We start from the raw sequence: 25,019 nt of genomic DNA, 5'->3' as shown, positions 1-25,019 counted from the left end.
ACTTTCTTTTGCATAATTTAAATATGCACCTATTTATATAAGTTTTGGAAGAAACTCAAGTGCTTGGAGTTTAAAATATAGAATGGAAGTATCTTACTGTGCAGTTGAAAATGGTACTTAAGAATAATGACTCTTAAGCCAGACTGCCTGGGCTCAAATCCTAATTCTACCATTTACAAATTATACAAATTATTGTAGTCCTCCATACTTTAATCTCCTTTTCTGTAAGTTGGGAATATTATCTACTTCACGGATATTTTGCGATAATTCATGTCACATGCCAGAACACTTCTTAGTATATGGTAAATTCTGAACAAAAATTATTATTGTCATTCTTATTCCAGACAAATAGTACTATTTACTTAGAGCTCATGAGTTTAGCTCTGTTGTGATAGAACTTAAAAAACCTGTAAATAATAGCACTAAAAATGGGTCTTATTTTTTTTAATCCTGATATATAATATTTGAAACATCATCTCATAATTCTGCAATATTCAGAATACATTTTAAAATGTGCTTTGGACATTCAAAGGGTAATAGAGTTAAATGGAGAAGAATCATGTTTAATGTCCATGTGGTACTAAGTGTCCACTCCATTATAGCTTTTCTGTATTGTAGAATTTGAAAAGTGTCCATTTTCTGGATATCCTTGAGCTAGTGCAAGCATGACAATTAGGTCTTACCATTTATATGCATTAGTGTTTCTTTTACTATTTTCAAAAAGGAGAGTTAACATTTATCAAATATTTAAATGCCAGACACTATATAAACATTACCCATTTAATTTTTTTGAGGGGGGGTAAAAAATGGGAGAGGCGGAGAGAGAATCTTAAGCAGGCTCCATGCCCAGTGATTGTGACACAATGACCTGAGCAGAAATCAAGAGTTGGCTGCTTAACTGACTGAGCCACCCAGGTGCCCTAACGCTACCCATTTAAGGTTAATAACAGCCCTACAGGGTAGATCCTTTTATTATCCTGATTTTGCAGCTGAGGAAACTGAAGCTCAGAAAAAAGGGTTTGGATACTTTGGAAAAGTATCTAATAATATATAAATAGTATTCATGGGGGCAGAATTTGGATCCAGATTTTCTCAGTTACTGTGTATATACTTAAAAACTGGGCCACAGGGCCACTTTAAAATATTTTGGTAAGGGGTAGAAGTTTTGAAGACACATATAGTAGGGTTTAGGAGCAGCCTGTGTAATGCGTATTGAGATCCAAGTCTTTTGGGGCCAGTCATCTTCCGTATTAACACAGATTTCAGAAATCCCAGATCTCCCAGATGGAAAGACAGAAATATCCCTTGATGAGTTAGCCATAGGGAAGCTGAAGTCAAGAGCTCTACCCCTCCTGCACTATCAAATGTAGTCTTATAAACAGCAAAAATACTGAGAGCAACTTCTGGCACCAGCAACATCTGACACAACACTGGCACTAACTAGAATGAATTAAAAAGGACAACTTTGGGGGTATAAATTGCAAAAATAAGCCATACATCTGTTGGAAAGAGTTGCCCCTTCCTCAGACATGATGTGTTGGTTGGAGGAAAAGTTGCTTTGTTAATTGACTTAATGTTGGTTTGCTTGATTAATTTGTTTTAGCAAGAAAGGAATTTATTAAAGGATATTAGGAAGTTCGGAAGCTCAGACAGAAACTATGAGGTGTACTCAGAAGCTTGCAGCCCCAAACAATGTCCAACCACACAGGAGTTAATGTTTTACTTAAAAAAAAAAAAGTCAGTGACTCAGCATTGATGATTCTGGAGCTACATGCTAGGAGCTGTGCTATTGCTGGCCTGGTTCAGCAGGACATCTCTGCCATCGTAATCCCAAAACTAAGGTTTATGTAATTTTTAATTTGTCTTTATTTTAGTGTTTTTTGACTGTCAACATTCTCTACTTTTTTGCTGACTTTTTTTTTGAGGTTTTTAAGCTTTTATTTTTAGAATATTTTTTCTGAAGAATTTTAAGCTGAAAACCTGGATGGACAGAATCTTAGTCTTCCCCTTGATGAGCTTAATTTTTATCTCCAGTTTTAATTTGATTCTTCTATAGCAAAATTTTCTTGGCTATATTTTTGTTGTCAAAGTTAAAAATGCTTTGAATGAGCAAAGGTTTATATGCCTTGAGTTTAATGGTTAGTCTCTGAAATGCAAAGTTTCAAAGAGCTTCTTCCTCTTTATTTTTCAATAATTAACCATTTGTTTTTTAAAGTTTAACTTATAATTTGTTCATTTAAATGGATGTTTAAAACTAACTTTACAGTTTTAGGGAAAATAATTTCTTACTGAAACCATTGCCTTAGGCTTTGTCGGTGATGAATAGAATGCTTTAACTTGAAATAACTATTATTAAAATTTCAGCTTCATTGAGGTAAAACTGACATTTAAAATTGTAACATTTAAAGTATACATCAAGGGGTGCCTGGGTGGCTCTTTTGGTTAAACATCCAACTTTGGCTCAGGTCATGATCTCACAGTTCATGAGTTCGAGCCTCGTGTCAGGCTCTGTGCTGACAGCTCAGAGACTGGAGCCTGCTTTGGATTCTGTGTCTCCTCTTCTCTCTGCCCCTCCCCCACTCACACTCTTTCTCTCAAAAATAAATAAACATTAAAAAAATAATAAATTGCACATCACTGATATATATACAAACTGGGAATGTATTCCCACTATCTAATTAACATGCCCATCACTTTATTTATTTTTTTGTGAGAACATTAAGTTCTCCCTTAGCAAATTTCAATTATACATTACTGTGTTGTCAACGATAGTCATCATGTTTTACATTAGATTCTCAGAACTTACTCATCTTATAGCTGAAAGTTTATACCCTTTTACAAACCCTTCCCTATTTTCCCTACCCTCAGCTACTGGTTACCACTTTTCTACTCTGTTTCTATAACTTTTTAAAAAAATATTCATCATATAAGTGATATACCATGCAGTATTTGTCTTTGCCTGGCTTATTTCACTTCATGTAATGCCCTCAAGGTCCATCCATGTTTTTGCAAATGGCAGGATTTCCATCTTTTTCATGGCTCAATAATATTCCATTGTGTATATATACCATGTCTTCTTTATCCATTCATGCATTTATAGGCCCTTAGGTTGTTTCCCTATCTTAGCTATTGTGAATAATGCTGAAATGAACATAGGACTGCAGACAGTCCTTCAATACCCTGTTTTCATTTCCTTTGGATGTATACCCAGAAGTGAGATTGTTGGATTATATGGTGGTTCTATTTTTAATTCTTGAGGAACCTCCTGTGTTAAGGGCCAGGGCTGGTTTGCACAAGCACACCCTAATGCCACTGTTAATCTTTATCTTGAGAATGTATAGATCCCGTCTTCTCTCTGTTATTTCCCATAATCAAGATATGTAGAAAACATGTTGTTCAGCATTCCAGGTCAGGGGCTCTAGGGCTGGCCAACTTGGAGTATCACCTTGATAATGCAAATGTCCAGGTGGTGAGTTCTGATATCATTGGAACATTTGCTGTGCAAGGAAAGGCAAAGCTACAGAGAATTCCTAGGATAATTGCTACACTATAAAAGTTTGCTGTGTTTAGTTTCCAGCAGCAGATGCTTTGTTCAGTTGGCCACTCCTGGGCTCCCTGTATGTAAGTGCCCCCAATAAACCTAGATCTCGATCACTGTTTCTGGGTCATTCCTTTGGTCTTGCTGGGTTGTCACCCACCTTTGGCATAGAGTCTTCAGGAATGTGATTACACACCTCCATACTGTTTTCCATAGTGGCTGCACCAATTTACATTCCTACCAACACTACACAGGGTTCCCTTTTCTCCACACTCTTAACACACTTGTTAATTCTTTTTGATGATACATACCATAGCAGGTATGAGGTGATACCTCGTTGTGGTTTTGATTTGCATTTCTCTTATGATTAGTGATGTTAAGCACCTTTTCATGTACCTATTGGCCATTTATATGTTGTCTTTGGAAAAGTGTCTATTCAGTTCCTCTGCCCATGTTTTTTTTTTTTTTTTTAAAGTAGGCTCTACATCCACCATGGGGCTTGGACTCACAACCCCTAGATCAAGAGTTGCATGCATTATTGACTGAGCCAGGCAGGCACCCACCTCTGCCCATTTTTTTAATCTGAGTTTTTTTGCTATTAAGTTATATGAATCCTTTATATATTTTGGATATTAACCTTTTATCAGATATATACTTTACAAACACTTTCTCCCATTCAGTAGATTGCCTTTTCATTTTGTTGGTGGTTTCCTTTACTATACAGAAGCTTTTTATTTTTATGTAGTCTCACTACATCATATTTTTGCTTAATTTTGCATATATTTTCTTTGTTTTTGGTTTCAAATAAAAAAAATGCCAAAACCAATGTCAAGGAGCTTACCATCTCTGTTTTCTTCTTGGAGTTGTATTGTTAAAGGTCTGTGTTCAAGTCTTTAATCCATTTTGAGTTGATTTTTGTGCATGGTGTAGATAGTGGTTTGGTTTCATTCTTTTGCATGTGGATGTACAGTTTTTCTAGCACCATTTATTGAAGAGATGATCCTTTCCCTATTGTATATTCTTGGCTCTTTTTTTGTAAATTAATTGAGTGTGTGTGTGTGTGTGTGTGTATGTGTGTGTGCATTTCTGGGCTTTCTATTGTTTCATTGATTTGTGTCTATTTTTGTGTTGATACCAAACTGCTGTGATTGCTATAGCTTTGTAATATAGTTTGAAATCAGAAAGTATGATGCCTCTTTGCTCTTCCTTCTCAAGATTGCTTTGTCTATTTAGAGTCGTTTGTGGTTCTATGCAAATTTTTAGGATTATTCTATTTTGGTGAAGAATGTAATTGGAATTTTAAGGGGGATTTCACTGAATCTATAAATTGCTTTGGGCAGTATGGACATTTTAACAATATTAATTCTTGCAACCCATGAGTATGAAATATCTTTACATTTATTTGTGTCTTTTTAAAAAAATTTTTTTTTCAACGTTTATTTATTTTTGGGACAGAGAGAGACAGAGCATGAACGGGGGAGGGGCAGAGAGAGAGGGAGACACAGAATCAGAAACAGGCTCCAGGCTCTGAGCCATCAGCACAGAGCCCGATGCGGGGCTCGAACTCACGGACTGCGAGATCGTGACCTGGCTGAAGTCGGACGCTTAACTGACTGCGCCACCCAGGCGCCCTCATTTATTTGTGTCTTTAATTCTTAATATCTTACAGTTTTCAGTGCACAGATCTTTTACCTCCTTGGTTAAACTTATTCCTAAGTATTTTATTCTTTTTGATACAACTAAATAGGATTTTTAAAATTTCTCTAATTGTTTGTTGTTAGTGTATAGAAATGCAACTGAGCTTTATATATTGATTTTCTATTCTGTAACTTTGCTGAATGTGTTAGTTTTAGTATTTTTGGTGGAGACCTTATGGATATATATATATATATATATATATATATATATATATTCTGCAGATAGACAATTTTACTTCTTGTGTTCTTATTTGGATGCCTTTTATTTATTTTTCATGCCCTGGAGAGTATTTCAGTACTATGTTGAACAAAAGTGGTGACAGCGGTCTTTCTTGTCTTGTTTCTGATCTTGGAGTAAAAGCTTTCACTTTTCCACCATTGAATATGATGTTAGCTGTGCCTTGTCACATACGATCTTTATTATGTGAGGCACATTCCCTCTATTTCCACTTGGTTGTAGTTTTTGTTATGAACAGATAGTGAGTTTTGTCAAATGCTTTTTCTTCATCAATTGAGATGATGGATTTTTATTTTTCATTTGGCTAATATGATGAATCACATTGACTTGAATATTACCCTTGATCATAAGATCCTTTCAATGTACTATTGAATTTGGCTTGCTAATATTTTGTTGAGGAGTTTTACATTTATGTTTAGCAGAAATATTGGCCTATAACTTTCTTTTCTTTTAGTGTCCTTGAAAAAATGAGTTAGGAAATTTTCCCTACTCTGATTTTTTGGAAGAATTTGAGAAGGATTGTATTAATTCTTTAAATGTTTAGTAGAACTCAGCAGTGGAGCCATCTGGTCCTAAACTTTTATTTGTTGGGAGGTTTTAAATTAGTGACTCAATCTCCTTGCTAGTAATTGGTCTTTTTGATTTTCTAGTTCTTCATGATTGTCTTGGTAGGTTGTATTTTTCTAGAAATTTATCTGCTTCTAGAATCTCCAATGTTTTGGCATTCAATTGTTAATAGTGGTCTCATGATCCTTTGTGTTTCTGTGGCATCAGTTATAATGTCTCTTTCACTTGTGATTTTCAGTCTTGGTGAATCTGGCTAAAGCTTTGTCTATTTTGTTTCTCTTTTTTAAAAAATCAGCTCTTAGTTTCCTTGATCTTTTTGATTTGTGTTGTTAGTCTCTATTTCATTTATTTCTGCTCTGATCTTTATTTACTTTCTTCCACTAATTTTGGGTTTCATTTGTCCTTTTTCTAGTTCCTTGAGGTAGAAAGGTAGGTTGTTTTGTTTGAGATCTTTTTTGTTTTCTTGTGAAGGAGCTAAGTTGGCAGTGTAGAAGGAGGATCCCACACTTGTCTCATCACTTGAACAGAGCTGGATAACTGTCAAATCATTCTGAATACTCAAATTGGTCTGAGAACTGACAGAATAAACTGCAGAACTAGAGGGAGAGAAGAGGCCACTATTGAGGAAGGTAGGAAGTGCAGAGACCAGGTTTGGGGGAGAAATGGAACATGGGTGCTGTGGACAGGAAGGAGTCCTGGTTGCAGAGAAAGCCAAGAGAGAGTAGAGTGCACAGGGATAAGTATGAGGAGAACAATTTCCCAAAGCCATTGGCTGTGAAAATGAATGGGGCTGAATTTTGTGAAATTTTGCAACCAGGGGGCTGAAAGACTGGAGTTTTAGAGGTCTGTGGGCTTCTCTGGGATAGAGACCTGAGGATGCTGCCCTATTCCTGGAGCAAAGGCAGGAAAACAACTCCAGGGCAGATTGCATGATGTGAGGATCACCTAAGGGGCACAGGGAGAGCCTGTTCATTCCCTGTGGAGCACATCTGTGACAGGAGGCATTGCCTCTCTGGGGGTAAAATAACCAGCCAGCCCCATTTCCTCCTCCTACCCCTCAGCATAGGTGCAGAGATACCTGCTAAAGGCCACTAACCAGGACACTGGCTGTTTAGCCTGTGAGACAGGAAACCATCAAAATCCTAGAGAACACAGATAGTAACTCCTTTGATATCAGCCACAGCAACATCTTACTAGATATGTCCCCTGAGGCAAGGGAAACAAAAGCAAAAATAAATTATTGGGACTTCATCAAGATAAAAACCTTCTGTTTAGTGAAGGAAACATTCAACTAAACTGGGAGGCAACCTTTGGAATGGGAGAATATATTGGAATGGGAGAGCAAATGATATATCTGATAAAGGGTTAATATCCAAAATCTATAAAGAACTTATCAAACTCAACATTCAAAAAATAAATAATCCAGTTAAAAAATGGGCAGGAGACAAGAATAGATATTTTTCCAAAGAAGACCCCGAGCTGGCTAACAGACACCTGAAAAGATACTCAACATCACTCATTATGAGGGAAATACAAATCAAAACTGCAATGAGATATCCTCTCGCACCTGTCAGAATGGCTAAAATTAATAGCACAGGAAACAAAAGATGTTAGAAAGGATGTGAAGAAATGGGAACCCTCTTCCACTGTTGGTGAGAATACAAACTGGTGCAGCCACTTTGGAAAGCGGTATGGAGGCTCCCCCCAAATTAAGAATAGAACTACTCTAGTATTCACCAATTGCACTATTAGGTATTTACTCAAAGGATACGAAAATACTAATTGGAATGGATACATGTGCATCAATGTTTAATTTTTTTTAATGTTTAATTTTGTTTAATGTTTATTTTTAAGAGAGAGAGAGAGAGCAGGGGAGGGGCAGAGAGAATGGGAGACACAGAATCCAAAGCAGGCTCCAGGCACTGAGCTGTCAGCACAGAGCCTGATGCGGGGCTCAAACCCACGAACTGTGAGATCACGACCTGAGCTGAAGTTGGACGCTTAACCAGCTGAGCCACCCAGGTACCCCTTGTATACCAATGTTTAAAGCAGCATTGTTGACAATAGCCAAATTATGGAAAGAGTCCAAATGTCCAGTTCTCTGAGTGATGAATGGAAAAGAGGAGGTGGTATGGTTAGGGCGCCTGGGTGGTTCAGTTGGTTAAGCATCCAACTTCGGCTCAGGTCATGATCTTGTAGTTCCTGAGTTTGAGCCCCATGTTGGGCTCTGTGCTGACAACTCAGAGCCCAGAGTCTGCTTCAGTTTGTGTCTCCCTCTCTCTCTGCCCCTCCCGTGATCATGCTCTGTCTCAAAAATAAACATACATTTAAAAAATTAAGAAAAAAGAAGAGGTGGTATGTACATATATATAATGGAGTATCACTCAGCCATTAAAGGAATGAAGTCTTGCCATTTGCAATGACATGGACGGAGCTAGAATGTATTATGCTAAGTGAAATAAGTCAGAGAAAGAAAATACCATATGATTTCATTTGTATGTGAAATTTAAGAAACAAAACAGATGAACTTGGGTGAGGGGGAGAGAGACAAACCAGAAAACAAACTCTTAACTATAGAGAACAAACTGAGGATTACAGGAGGAGAGGTGGGCAGGGGTTGGGTTAAAAGGGTGATGGGTATTAAGGAGGGCACATGTGATGAGTGAGTACTGGGTGTTGTCTGTAAGTGATAAATCATTAGATTCTACATCTGAAACTAATGTTACACTGTACGTTAACTGGAATTCAAATAAAAACTTAAAGAAAAAAATCGAAAAACATTCTTAGGAGGAGTTACGATAGCAGAGAAGTAGGGGGGCCCTAGGCTTTCTTTGCCCCTCAAACACAGCTGTATTGAGGTCAGATTACTTGGAACACCCAGGAAATAGATCTGTGGAGTGTCAGAAGGATTTCCACAGTTGGGGGGAGAAGCTTGGCAGTCTGGAGGTGCATGGATATGAGTTGGGGGAGAGAAAAACAGCAGAGCTGCAGAGGGGAGGGAACTCTTCCTGTGGAGAGACAAAAGGGAAAGAAAGTGAGAGGAGTTGAAAAAGTATGGCATCAAGTTAGCACAAGAGGAAAACCTCTCTGGACCATAGACGGGGAACAAGAAGTACAGAGTATCCCAGTTCTCCTTTGCAAACAGCTTTTGGAGCTCAAATTCTGAGGTCTTGCAAGTTTGTGATTTTCTCCAGAGTGGTGGGATACATGTTCCTAGGAAGGAGGGAGCTGGCCATCACATACATAGCATGGTGTAGACATCTCCGGGTGCACTGGAAGAGAACAGTCCTCTTCCTGGAGTACTTTTGGAAGAGGGTTTATTGCCTCCCCAAGAAAAAAAGACCCTCAGGTGCCAGCCAAAGGCCTTCCATCAGCAGGGTGGAGAGACTCTACTCTGGAGGAAAGGAATGGATCCATGCCATGCTGGGTCCTTTCAGATGTTGGGTTTGAATCCCAGCCATGTGCCAAGGAGAAGGCATAGAAGGTTGTGGTGCAGAGCAAGCTGACTGCCCTTGCTATTCTGTAAGGGATGCTTGAATAGTGGAGGTTGGTCCAGGGGTGAGATATTGGGATGGCACCATTTTCCCACCCAACACCAACATAGTGGGACTTCAGAGAGCAACACAGCAGCCCCTAGTAGAGGGGGGAGCTGCTTACACCAAACCCTGTCCTTCCTTGCCTGGCAACTGTTTATTTATTGGGGCAAGACTGACTCTGAGTCCTGGGCCAGATAACTTCCCAGAGGAATTCTACCAGACATTTAGAGTTAATACCTCTTCTTCTCAAACTGTTCCAAAAAAATAAAATGGTAGGAAAACATCCAAATTCATCCTATGAAGCCAGTATTACCTTGTTTCCAAAACCAGACAAAGACCCCACTAAAAAGAATTACAGACCAGTATCCCTGATGAAACTGGATGTAAAAATTCTCAACAAGTTACTAGCAAATTGAATTCGATAGTACACTAAAAGAATTATTCACCACGATCAAGTGGGATTTATTCCTGGGCTGCAGGTCTGGTTCAGTATTTGCAAATCAATCAACATGACACACCACATTAATAAAAGAAAGGATAAGAACCATATAATCCTTTGAATAGATGTAGAAAAAGCATTTGACAAAATAAAGCATCCTTTTTTGATAAAAACCCTCAAGAAAGTCAGGATAGAAGGAACATACCTCAACATCATAAAAGCCATATATGAAAGGCCTGCAGCTAATATCATCCTCAGTGGGGAAAAACTAAGAGCTTTCCCCCTAAGCTTAGGGACACAACAGGGATGTCTACTCTCACCATTGTTGTTCAACATAGTACTGGAAGTCCTAGCCTCAGCAATCAGACAACAAAAAGAAATAAAAGGCATACAAATTGGCAAAGTAGTCGACCTTTCACTCTTTGCAGCTGACATGATATTCTATGTGGAAAATCCAAGACTCCACCAAAAGTGCTAGAACTGATACATGAATTTAGGAAAGTTGCAGGATATAAAATCAATGTACACAAATCAGTTGTATTTGTATATACCAATAATAAAGCAGCAGAAAGAGAAATCAAGGGATTTATACCATTTACAATCACACCAAAACCCATAAGATACCTAGGAATAAACCTCACCAAAGAGGTAAAAGATCTGTATGCTGAAAACTATAGAAAGCTTATGAAAGAAATTGAAGAAGAGCCGAAGAAATGGAAAAACATTCTACTTTTGTGGATTAGAAGAACAAATATTGTTAAAATGACAATACTGAGCTCGGAGGGAAGATGGCGGCGTAGGAGGACGCTGGGCTCACCGCGCGTCCTGCTGATCACTTAGATTCCACCTACACCTTCCTAAATAACCCAGAAAACCGCCAGAGGATTAGCAGAACAGAGTCGCCCGGAGCCAAGCGCAGACGAGAGGCCCCCGGAAGAGGGTAGGAAGGGCGGCGAGGCGGTGCGCGCTCCACGGACTGGCGGGAGGGAGCCGGGGCGGAGGGGCGGCTCGCTGGCCAAGCACAGCCCCCGAGTCGGGCTTGCAAAAGCGGAGGGGCCTGACTGACTGTGTTCCCACAGCAAGCGCGACTTAGCGTCTGGGAGGTCACAAGTTAACAGCTCTGCTCGGAAAGCGGGAAGGCTGGAGGACAAAGGGAGGGAGAGCTGCTGAGCCCCCGGATGACAGAGCTCAGTTTGGCGGGGAACAAAGGCGCTCGCCAGCGCCATCTCCCCCGCCCATCCCCCAGCCAAAATCCCAAAGAGAACCGGTTCCTGCCAGGGAACTTGCACTCTCCGCGCAAACACCCAACTCTGCGCTTCTGTGGAGCCAAACCTCCGGCAGCGGATCTGACTCCCTCCCGCTGCCACAGGGCCCCTCCTGAAGTGGATCACCTAAGGAGAAGCGAGCTAAGCCTGCCCCTCCTGCCCCTGTGCACCTTGCCTACCCACCCCAGCTAATACCCCAGATCCCCAGCATCACAAGCCTGGCAGTGTGCAAGTAGCCCAGACGGGCCACGCCACCCCACAGTGAATCCCGCCCCTAGGAGAGGGGAAGAGAAGGCACACACCAGTCTGACTGTGGCCCCAACGGTGGGCTGGGGGCAGACATCAGGTCTGACTGCGGCCCCGCCCACCAACTCCAGTTATACACCACAGCACAGGGGAAGTGCCCTGCAGGTCCTCACCAAGCAGGGACTATCCAAAATGACCAAACGGAAGAATTCCCCTCAGAAGAATCTCCAGGAAATAACAACAGCTAATGAGCTGATCAAAAAGGATTTAAATAATATAATAGAAAGTGAATTTAGAATAATAGTCATAAAATTAATCGCTGGGCTTGAAAACAGTATACAGGACAGCAGAGAATCTCTTGCTACAGAGATCAAGGGACTAAGGAACAGTCACGAGGAGCTGAAAAACGCTTTAAATGAAATGCAAAACAAAATGGAAACCACCATGGCTCGGATTGAAGAGGCAGAGGAGAGAATAGGTGAACTAGAAGATAAAGTTATGGAAAAAGAGGAAGCTGAGAAAAAGAGAGATAAAAAAATCCAGGAGTATGAGGGGAAAATTAGAGAACTAAGTGATACACTAAAAAGAAATAATATACGCATAATTGGTATCCCAGAGGAGGAAGAGAGAGGGAAAGGTGCTGAAGGGGTACTTGAAGAAATCATAGCTGAGAACTTCCCTGAACTGGGGAAGGAAAAAGGCATTGAAATCCAAGAGGCACAGAGAACTCCCTTCAGACGTAACTTGAATCGATCTTCTGCACGACATATCATAGTGAAACTGGCAAAATACAAGGATAAAGAGAAAATTCTGAAAGCAGCAAGGGGTAAACGTGCCCTCACATATAAAGGGAGACCTATAAGACTCGTGACTGATCTCTCTTTTGAAACTTGGCAGGCCAGAAAGAATTGGCACGAGATTTTCAGGGTGCTAGACAGAAAAAATATGCAGCCGAGAATCCTTTATCCAGCAAGTCTGTCATTTAGAATAGGAGAGATAAAGGTCTTCCCAAACAAACAAAAACTGAAGGAATTTGTCACCACTAAACCAGCCCTACAAGAGATCCTAAGGGGGACCCTGTGAGACAAAGTCCCAGAGACATCACTACAAGCATAAAACATACAGACATCACAATGACTCTAAACCCGTATCTTTCTATAATAACACTGAATGTAAATGGATTAAATGCGCCAACCAAAAGACATAGGGTATCAGAATGGATAAAAAAACAAGACCCATCTATTTGCTGTCTACAAGAGACTCATTTTAGACCTGAGGACACCTTTAGATTGAGAGTGAGGGGATGGAGAACTATTTATCATGCTACTGGAAGCCAAAAGAAAGCTGGAGTAGCCATACTTATATCAGACAAACTAGACTTTAAATTAAAGGCTGTAACAAGAGATGAAGAAGGACATTATATAATAGTTACAGGGTCTATCCATCAGGAAGAGCTAACAATTATAAATGTCTATGCGCCGAATACCGGAGCCCCCAAATATATAAAACAATTACTCATAAACATAAGCAACCTTATTGATAAGAATGTGGTAATTGCAGGGGACTTTAACACCCCACTTACAGAAATGGATAGATCATCTAGACACACGGTCAATAAAGAAACAAGGGCCCTGAATGAGACATTGGATCAGATGGACTTGACAGATATATTTAGAACTCTGCATCCCAAAGCAACAGAATATACTTTCTTCTCGAGTGCACATGGAACATTCTCCAAGATAGATCATATACTGGGTCACAAAACAGCCCTTCATAAGTTTACAAGAATTGAAATTATACCATGCATACTTTCAGACCACAATGCTATGAAGCTTGAAATCAACCACAGAAAAAAGTCTGGAAAACCTCCAAAAGCATGGAGGTTAAAGAACACCCTACTAACGAATGAGTGGGTCAACCAGGCAATTAGAGAAGAAATTAAAAAATATATGGAAACAAACGAAAATGAAAATACAACAATCCAAACGCTTTGGGACGCAGCGAAGGCAGTCCTGAGAGGAAAATACATTGCAATCCAGGCCTATCTCAAGAAACAAAAAAAAACCTAAATACAAAATCTAACAGCACACCTAAAGGAACTAGAAGCAGAACAGCAAAGGCAGCCTAAACCCAGCAGAAGAAGAGAAATAATAAAGATCAGAGCAGAAATAAACAATATAGAATCTAAAAAAACTGTAGAGCAGATCAACGAAACCAAGAGTTGGTTTTTTGAAAAAATAAACAAAATTGACAAACCTCTAGCCAGGCTTCTCAAAAAGAAAAGGGAGATGACCCAAATAGATAAAATCATGAATGAAAATGGAATTATTACAACCAATCCCTCAGAGATACAAACAATTATCAGGGAATACTATGAAAAATTATATGCCAACAAATTGGACAACCTGGAAGAAATGGACAAATTCCTGAACACCCACACTCTTCCAAAACTCAATCAGGAGGAAATAGAAAGCTTGAACAGACCCATAACCAGCGAAGAAATTGAATCGGTTATCAAAAATCTCCCAACAAATAAGAGTCCAGGACCAGATGGCTTCCCAGGGGAGTTCTACCAGACGTTTAAAGCAGAGATAATACCTATCCTTCTCAAGCTATTCCAAGAAATAGAAAGGGAAGGAAAACTTCCAGACTCATTCTATGAAGCCAGTATTACTTTGATTCCTAAACCAGACAGAGACCCAGTAAAAAAAGAGAACTACAGGCCAATATCCCTGATGAATATGGATGCAAAAATTCTCAATAAGATACTAGCAAATCGAATTCAACAGCATATAAAAAGAATTATTCACCATGATCAAGTGGGATTCATTCCTGGGATGCAGGGCTGGTTCAACATTCGCAAATCAATCAACGTGATACATCACATTAACAAAAAAAAAAGAGAAGAACCATATGATCCTGTCAATCGATGCAGAAAAGGCCTTTGACAAAATCCAGCACCCTTTCTTAATAAAAACCCTTGAGAAAGTCGGGATAGAAGGAACATACTTAAAGATCATAAAAGCCATTTATGAAAAGCCCACAGCTAACATCATCCTCAACGGGGAAAAACTGAGAGCTTTTTCCCTGAGATCAGGAACACGACAGGGATGCCCACTCTCACCGCTGTGTTTAACATAGTGCTGGAAGTTCTAGCATCAGCAATCAGACAACAAAAGGAAATCAAAGGCATCAAAATTGGCAAAGATGAAGTCAAGCTTTCGCTTTTTGCAGATGACATGATATTATACATGGAAAATCCGATAGACTCCACCAAAAGTCTGCTAGAACTGATACATGAATTCAGCAAAGTTGCAGGATACAAAATCAATGTACAGAAATCAGTTGCATTCTTATACACTAACAATGAAGCAACAGAAAGACAAATAAAGAAACTGATCCCATTCACAATTGCACCAAGAAGCATAAAATACCTAGGAATAAATCTAACCAAAGATGTAAAGGATCTGTATGCTGAAAACTATAGAAAGCTTATGAAGGAAATTGAAGAAGATTTAAAGAAATGGAAAGACATTCCCTGCTCATGGATTGGAAGAATAAATATTGTCAAAATGTCAATACTACCCAAAGCTATCTACACATTCAATGCAATCCCAATCAAAATTGCACCAGCATTCTTCTCGAAACTAGAACAAGCAATCCTAAAATTCATATGGAACCACAAAAGGCCCCGAATAGCCAAAGGAATTTTGAAGAAGAAGACCAAAGCAGGAGGCATCACAATCCCAGACTTTAGCCTCTACTACAAAGCTGTCATCATCAAGACAGCATGGTATTGGCAAAAAAAACAGACACATAGTCGAATGGAATAGAATAGAAACCCCAGAACTAGACCCACAAACGTATGGCCAACTCATCTTTGACAAAGCAGGAAAGAACATCCAATGGAAAAAAGACAGCCTCTTTAACAAATGGTGCTGGGAGAACTGGACAGCAACATGCAGAAGGTTGAAACTAGACCACTTTCTCACACCATTCACAAAAATAAACTCAAAATGGATAAAGGACCTGAATGTGAGACAGGAAACCATCAAAACCTTAGAGGAGAAAGCAGGAAAAGACCTCTCTGACCTCAGCCGTAGCAATCTCTTACTCGACACATCCCCAAAGGCAAGGGAATTAAAAGCAAAAGTGAATTACTGGGACCTTATGAAGATAAAAAGCTTCTGCACAGCAAAGGAAACAACCAACAAAACTAAAAGGCAACCAACGGAATGGGAAAAGATATTCGCAAATGACATATCGGACAAAGGGCTAGTATCCAAAATCTATAAAGAGCTCACCAAACTCCACACCCGAAAAACAAATAACCCAGTGAAGAAATGGGCAGAAAACATGAATAGACACTTCTCTAAAGAAGACATCCGGATGGCCAACAGGCACATGAAAAGATGTTCAACGTCGCTCCTTATCAGGGAAATACAAATCAAAACCACACTCAGGTATCACCTCACGCCAGTCAGAGTGGCCAAAATGAACAAATCAGGAGACTATAGATGCTGGAGAGGATGTGGAGAAACGGGAACCCTCTTGCACTGTTGGTGGGAATGCAAATTGGTGCAGCCGCTCTGGAAAGCAGTGTGGAGGTTCCTCAGAAAATTAAAAATAGACCTACCCTATGACCCAGCAATAGCACTGCTAGGAATTTATCCAAGGGATACAGGACTACTGATGCATAGGGCACTTGTACCCCAATGTTTATAGCAGCACTCTCAACAATAGCCAAATTATGGAAAGAGCCTAAATGTCCATCAACTGATGAATGGATAAAGAAATTGTGGTTTATATACACAATGGAATATTACGTGGCAATGAGAAAGAATGAAATATGGCCTTTTGTAGCAACGTGGATGGAACTGGAGAGTGTGATGCTAAGTGAAATAAGCCATACAGAGAAAGACAGATACCATATGGTTTCACTCTTATATGGATCCTGAGGAACTTAACAGGAACCCATGGGGGAGGGGGAAAAAAAAAAAAAAAAGAGGTTAGAGTGGGAGAGAGCCAAAGCATAAGAGACTCTTAAAAACTGAGAAGAAACTGAGGGTTGATGGGGGGTGGGAGGGAGGGCAGGGTGGGTGATGGGTATTGAGGAGGGCACCTTTTGGGATGAGCACTGGGTGTTGTATGGAAACCAATTTGACAATAAATTTCATATATTAAAAAAAAAAAGAAAAAAAATGCCAATAGTACTCAAAGCAATCTACACATTCAGTGCAATCCCTATCAAAATAACACCAGCATTCTTCACAGAGCTAGAACAAACAATCTTGAAATTTGTATGGAACCAGAAAAGATCCCAGATAGCCAAAATAATGTTTGAAAAGAAAACCAAAGCTGGAAGCATCACAATTCCAGACTTCAAGCTGTATTACAAAGCTATAATCATCAAGACTGTGTGGTACTGGCACAGAAACAGACACATAGGACAATGGAACAGAATAGAGTACACAGAGATGGATCCACAAATCGATGGCCAATTAATCTTCAACAAAGCAGGAAAGAGTATCCAGTGGAAGATAGTCTCTTGAGCAAATGGTGCTGGGAAAACTGGACAGAGACATGCAGAAGAATGAAAGTGGACCACCCTCCATACCATACACAAAAATAAATTCAAAACGGATGAAAGACCTAAATGTAAGACAGGAAACCATCAAAATCCTAGAGGAGAAAACAGTAACCTCTTTGACTTCGGCTGCAGCAACTTCTTACTAGACCTGTCTCTGGAGTCTAGGGAAATGAAAGCAAACATGAACTATTGAACCTCATCAAGATATAAACTTCTGCACAGTGAAATAAACAATCAACAAAACTAAAAGGCAATGGATAGAATGGGAGAAGATATTTGCAAATGACATATCAGATAAAGTGTTAGTACCCAAAATCTATAAAGAACTTATCAAACGCGACACCCAAAAAACAATTCAGAGAAGAAATGCGCAGAAGACATGAATAGACACTTTTCCAAAGAATACCTACAGATGGCTAACAGACTCATGAAAAGATGCTCAATACCACTTATAATCAGGAAAATACAAAACAAAACCACAATGAGAGACCACCTCACACCTGTCAGAATGGCTAAACTTAACTCAGGACACAATACATGTTGGTGAGGATGCATAGAAAGAGGAACACTTTTGCACTATTGGTGGGAATGCAAACAGGTGTTATCACTCTGGAAAAAAAATAGTAGGGAGGTTCCTCAAAATACTAAAAATAGAACTATGCTATGATCCAATAATTGCACTACTAGGTATTTTTCCAAAGGATACAAAAATGCTGATTTGAATGTGTACATGCACCCTAATGTTTATAGCAGCACTATCAACAATAGCCAAATTATGGAAAGAGCCCAAATGTCCATCAACTGATGACTGGATAGAAAGGACACACACACACACACACACACACACACACACACACACACACACACACAGGAATATTATTCAGTGATCAAAAAGAATGAAATCTTGCCATTTGCAACAATGTGGATGGAACTAGAGTATATTATGCTAAGCGAAATAAGTCAGAGAAAGACAAATACCATATGATTTCACTTATATGTGGAACTTTAAGAAATAGAACAGATAAACATAAGGAAAGGGAAGGAAAAATAAGATAAAAATAGAGAGGGTGTCAAACCATAGGAGACTGTTTAATACAGAGAACAAACTGAGGGTTGCTGGAGGGGAGGTGGGGGGGATGGGCTAAACGGGTGATGAGGTTTAAGGAACACACTTGTTGGGATGAGCACTGGGTGTTATATATAAGTGATGAATCACTGGCTTCTATCCCTGAAACCAATACTACACTGTATACAAACTAACTTCAATTTAAATAAATAAAAATTTTAAAAATCCTTCTTTTTTCTTTATGTGTGTTTATCACTATAAGCTTCCCTTTTTACTATTGCTTTGGCTGTATCCCATAGATTTTGGTATGTTGTATTTTGATTTTCATTTGTCTCAAGATATTTTTAATTTTCTTTTTTGATATTTTACCTATTATAAGCATGGCTACCTTGGCTCTCTTTTGTTTACCATTTGCATGGAATATCTTTTTCCATCCCTTCACTTTCAGTCTGATGTGTTCCTAAAATTAAAGTGAATCTCTTGTAGACAGTATATAATTACACCTTGTTGTTTTTTGTTAAATCCATTCAGCCACTCTGGCTTTTTATTGGAGAATTTAGTCTACTTACATTTAAGGTAACTATTGATAGGTATGGATTCATTGCCTTTTTGTTGATTGTTTTTGGTGGTTTTATAATTGCTTTGTTCCTTTTTGTTGTTGTTGTTGTTATTTATTGCTTTTTCTTGTGGTATACTTAGATTCTTTCTCTTACATGTATTCACTATAGGTTTTTGCTTTGTGGTTACAATGAATCTATAAAATGTTATTTATTTAAGTTGCTTAAAACTTGTATTCTTCTTGAACATAAAATATTGTATTAATTTTAGGTGTACCAACAGATTTATAATGGTCTATTTTAAGTTGATAATAACTAGTTCAAATGTATTCTAAAGCTCTACATTTTTATTCTCCTTCCCACATTTTGTATTTGATGTCATAGTTTATTCTTATTTCATATCTATTAGCAAATTATTGTTGTTACAGTTTTTACAACTTTTGTGTTTTAGCTTTCATACTAGATTTATAAGTGATTTATTCACCCCCATTACATTTGATTATTCTGAATTTTACTATATATTTATCTTTACCAGTGAGATTTATACTTTTATATGTTTTCCTGTTACTAATTAGCACTGTTTTGTTTCAAGCCCCTTTAACAATTTTGGAAAGGTCAATATAGTGGTGATAAACTCCTTCAGTTTTCGATTGTCTAGAAAACTCTTTATTTCTACTTCAATTCTGAAGGACAATTTTCCTGTGTAGAATATTCTTAGTTGGCAGGGTTTTTTTCTTTCAGCACTTTGAATATAGCATTTCACTCCATTATGGTCTGCAGATTTTCTGTTGAAACTCTGCCAGTTGTCTTATGGGGATTTCCTGGTATGTAACAAATTGTTTTTCTCTTGTTTTTAAGATTCTTCCTTGCCTTTGACAATTATGTGTCTTGGTATTGGTCTCTTTAGATTTATCTTATTTCATAGTTTCTAGTTTTCCTGGATCTGGATGTCTTTATCATTTCCCAGATTAGAGAATTTCTCAGACCTTATTTCTTCAAATTTTTTTTCCTTTCACGCTTCTCCTTCTCAGGTCCTTATAATGTGAATATCGTTCCACTTGATGTTGTCCCATTCGTACCTTAAGTTATCTTGACTCTTGTTCATTCTTTTTTCCTTTTCTTCTCTGATTGGATGGAATCTGCTTTGCCTTCAAATCCACTGATCCTTACTTCCAGTTCAGTCTGTTGTTGAACCTCTCTATTAATTTTTCCCGTGCAGTTATTGTATTCTTCAGGTCTGTGATTTCTGAAAGTTTGCTACCTTTTCATGTATTTGGCCTCTTTGTTTAAATTCTCATTTTGTTCATGCATTTCTTTCCTGACCTTGGTGAGCATCTTTATTACCATTATTTTGAACTCTATCAGGTAAGTCACTTACCTTCATTTCATTAGATCTGTCTCTGGAGTTTTATCTTTATTTGTTTGAAATATATTCCTCTGTTTCTTTATTTTCCTTGACTCTGTTTTGGTTTCTACACTACAGATTAAATAGTCACCTCTCCCGTATTTGAAGCACTGGTCTTATATAGCATATGAATCTTATGATTCACCCTGGCCCAAGCTCTTGGTGATTTCTGAATCCTTTGTGGTTGTCCAAGAGGTTTTGTTTTTTGTTTTTTTGTTTTTTGTTTTTCTTAGTGGCTCTCATTAATTGAGAGTGTGCAAAGTTGCATTTCTACATGGGTATTTTCTCATTCATCCAATGTGTAGGAGTCACTCAGGTAGTCTGGATTTCCTTCAGAGGGAATTGCTGCATGTGTAGTTGTAGATCTGTGGAGTCCATGGAAGGAGAAGAATTCATCAGCCTCCTATATTGCCATCTTGGACCAGAACTCAACATAACAATAGATTTTAACATTAAAATGCCCTTATATCCTGATTGATGCTGAAGAAGCAAAATGATACCTTGCCCTGAGCCATATCAAGTCCCACATAAGAGTGGGAAGAGAAAAAAACCACGGTGTATTCTGAGATAAATTAAAAAGAAAAAAGTTAATCTAGCTGTCATCTCCAAAAAGATGAAATCTTGAGTTGCTAGTTTACTTTTTTCTAATGTTTCTTAACAAAAAATTCTAACCCCTGATTTTTGCAATACTGATGTTAACGACTATGAAAATAATATGGGTAAAATCCCTCCCACTCCCACTATATGAACAAATTTACCTTAACCTTGAAAAGCTTGTGGACTTTTTGTTTGACATACCTGTTTGTGTTTTATATTCAGTGAGCCAGTTCTTCAAAATCTAAACTTCATTTAATGGGCTTGCAAATCAATAATCACTTTTTCTTAATGCTTTTGTGTCTGAATCTTTCACAATGAGCTGTACATACAGTATGTGTTTTCTAAATCATACATAAAAACCTATAATAAGTTGAAACTGCTTTTGAGGGGTAAATCTCAATATATTGAGTTAAAATTATTTGGTTAAGAAAATTAAGACTTTTACTACTTTATATATTATGCAATGTTCTAACAGGGTTCCCTGGGTATTATACCTTATACCTTCAATTTATTTTTTTCTTCTAAAATAACTTTTAATTTTAAAATGTAAGCTCAAAATTCCCTCAGAGTTTCACCTTCATTTAGACAAAGAATGTTAACATTTTCTTTGAGTATTCTTCCACAATTAGTCTAAACATTTTTTCATTAGAAGTGGAAGCACATTAACAATATTTTGTACCTTTTTTTTTTGTTTTTAAATTTCACAGTGTCCTGGGGACCATTCTATATAGATCTATGTAATTGTTTGTAAATATAGAATAATGGTTTATATAGGGACAAATTTTCCATTTTAGTGCTATATAATAATTGATTTAACGATTTTCTTATTAGGCTTTCAATCTTTTACTATTTGAAAACAAACTTTAATGAGAATAGTAATACTTCTTTACACACATATGTGATTATATCTGTAGGATAAATTCTCAGAATTGAAATTGCTTGGCACAAGAATATGCAATTTAGATCTTGATTGCAAAATGACTTTCAAAAAGGTTTAACCAATTACATTCCCTCCAACAGTGTATAAGAACTTCAGTCTTCCCACATCTTCACCAATATTTTACATTATACAATTCTTTGATATTTGTTGATCTAATTGGAAAAAAATAGTGTTTTAATATTTCTTTAATAATTATTGTTGGATATCTTTTTATTAATTTTTTTTTCTTTTTATTAATTTTAAAGACACTTATATTTCTTTATTTGGGAACTACCAATACTTCGTAAATTTTTGTTAGTGTGTTCTTTAACTTATTTTTATATCTGAGTACTTTGGACATTGTAGAAATTGGTCTTATCTGGCAAATTTATTGCAGAATGTCATTTTTCTATATTGATTATTCATACATAATCAAATTTATCAACCATCAGTTTTTGTTTGTTTTGTTTTTATATGGGTACTGAATTTTGTGCCATCGTTCACAAATATATCTTAACTCTAAGAACATTTAAAAAAATATCTTTTCCCATGCTTTATTCTAGCATTTTTATAGTTTCTCTCTATACATTTGTATTTTTATTGTCTAGAACTTATTTTGGCATAAAGAAATTATTTTTTCAGATGCTTAGTGAGTTGTCCCTATAACATTTATTGAATGACCTACTTTATCTCACTGATTTTAAATGTTACTTATTTACAACTATAAAATTTATATACACATTTGGTCTCTTTCTGAATTTTCTATATTGTTCTACTGATTGAACTTTTCATACATAAGTACCAAAAATTGTATATTTATTATACATGTATGTATTATATGTATGAATTTTGTACCCAGCCATGCCACTGAATTCTAATGATGTGTTTATTAGTTTTTCAGTTGATTCCCTTGAGATTTCAGGTATAAAATTTATCCCCTGTAAGTATGATAATTTTATCACATTTTTTGAATATATATACATAATATTTATTTTATTTATTTAATTGCATTTGATAGTACTTTAAAAGCAAACTAAATATCTACAAATGGTAAATCTTAGTTTCTAGATGTCTGAAAAAGCCATTGCTCTCCTTCATTCTTAGATGATAGATCCCTATTTGACAACTACATTCCTCAGCATAGGTTGAGACATAACTGACACACAATAAGTTGCACATGTTTAAAATTGAATAACACTATTCTGTTTCAGTCTCATAGTAAAAATAATGAATATATCCATCACCTCTCTCAGTTGCCTCATTCTTATTTGTAACCCCTCCATCCTGCCTCTCCCCATTGGCCCTATAGCCTCAAAAACCACTGATGTACTTTGTTTACTGTATATTAGTTTGCATTCCATGGACTTTTATATAAGATAATCATACAGATTATATTTGTTTTTGTCTTGCTTCTTTCACTCACCATGATTGGTCTGAGATTCTGCCATGTTGTGTTATGTATGAAGAGCTCAATCTTTTTATTGCTGAGGAGTATTCCACTGTATAGGTATGGCACAATTTGTTTAACATTCACTCATTAATGCCTATTTAGGATGTTTCCAGTCATCAATTTATTTTTTAAAGAAACTTAAAAACTAATCAGTTTTACTTACCCACATATTTACCATTTCCAGGGCTCTTCATTCTTGTGTATATCTAGAATTTCTTCCAGAAAGACTTCTTGCGGTTTTTCTTGTAGACCTGAGATTTTAGTGCTGGATCTTTTCAGCTTTTGTATGTCTGTAAAAGTATTTATTTCACTCATGTTTCAATGATACTTTGCTGAGTAGAGAATTCTAGATTGATTTTTTTCAGCACTTTAAAAATGTTCTTCCACTGTCTTCTAGCTTATAAGTCTGCTGTTATTCTTATATTTGTTCTTCTCTATGTTAATAAATCTTTTCCCTCCTCTCTGGCTGTTTTTAAGAATTTCAATTGTGATGTACTTTGGCATAATTTTCTTCATGTTTCTTGCTTGAAGTTGCTTGAAGTTCATTAAGCTCCTTGGATCTATGGACTTACAGTGTTCATCAAATTAGGAAGACTTTGGGCATGACTTATTCAAACATTTTTCCTGTCCCATCCTTTCTTTCCTCTTCTTATGTAAGTTGGAGTTAAACACTAGGTCACTTATTTTGGTTTATTCCTTTGTTTCATTTTGGAGAGTAAAAATTTGAGTTTAGTAATTTTTCTTTTTTTAGTGTCAGTTCTGCTGTTAATCCCATCTAGTGTATATTTATATAATCTCATACATTATATTTTTCATTTCTAAAAGTTCAATTTGAGTCTTTTTGTTTTCTTCTTAACATGCTTGTGCTTTCTTCAATCTCTCTGAATATATGAAGTATATTTATAATAGTTGGTTTAATCCTGTAACTTCTGGGTCAGTTTTCATTGATTGATATTTTCTCTTCATCATGGGTTGTATTTTCCTGTTGATATGGTATTATTGCCTGGAAGCCAGACGTTGTGAATCTTAATGTTATTAGGTGTTATTTGTTTCCTATTCTTTAGGTATTCTTGAGCTTTGTTCCAGGGCACAATAATGTTTTTTAGAAACAGTATAGTTTTTTTGCTTCTTATTTTGGAAATAATAATATAATCACACTAAGTTGGTGATAAGTATATAAGATAATATATGGATATACTGTATTTACTTATGGATAAGTAAAATGACAGTAACGATTGAAGGAATAAAAAGGTGAAATTAGGAATGCTTTGTTATTATAAGATACTTGCACTACCCATGAATCAGTATGCTATTTAAAGCTGGACTTGGATCAGTTATAAATGTATACTGCAAACTCTAAGAGCAGCCACTAAAAAAAAAGTTAAAAAGAGAAGCATAATTGATATGCTAAGAAGAGAGGAAAAGGAATCATATAAAATGCTCAGTTTAAACTAGAAAAGAAAAAATGCAAAAAGAAAACAGGAGCAAAGAACAAGGGTAATGAATAGAAAACATTAATAACTATGGTAGACACTAATCCAACTGTATAATCACTTTAAACGTGAATCATCTAAACTAAAAGAGATTATCAGAGTAGTTCAAAAAACAAGACCCAGCTATATATTGTCTACAAGAAACCCAATTTAAGTATAAATGCATATATGGATTAAAAGTAAAGGGATGGAGAAAGATACATTATGCTAACATTAATCAAAAGATTAATAATAAAATATATGTATGTAGTCACTTGCTTCAGGATGGTGCAAAACATGTAAGACCAGTGAACTCCATAAGCATTGGCTCACTGCCACACTTCATTTGCTATGACATGAATTCCTTGATACTGTGAGGATTACCATTATGGTGGATAAGGTATTCTGTAAGTCCATAGATGGTAGTTTTGGCAGAA

General features: G+C 37.1%; 1 protein-coding gene across 5 annotated transcripts in view; it reads right to left on the bottom strand.

The window, feature by feature from the left end:
• STXBP5L (syntaxin binding protein 5L) overlaps positions 1-25,019 on the bottom strand; it is a 399,447-nt gene that overhangs the window by 27,313 nt on the left and 347,115 nt on the right. The gene's annotated exons all lie outside the window — the stretch shown is intronic.

Source organism: Prionailurus bengalensis, chromosome C2 (assembly GCF_016509475.1).
Source record: "Prionailurus bengalensis isolate Pbe53 chromosome C2, Fcat_Pben_1.1_paternal_pri, whole genome shotgun sequence".
NCBI classification, from domain to species: Eukaryota; Metazoa; Chordata; class Mammalia; order Carnivora; family Felidae; genus Prionailurus; species Prionailurus bengalensis.
This window is presented reverse-complemented; position numbering and strand designations above follow the sequence as displayed.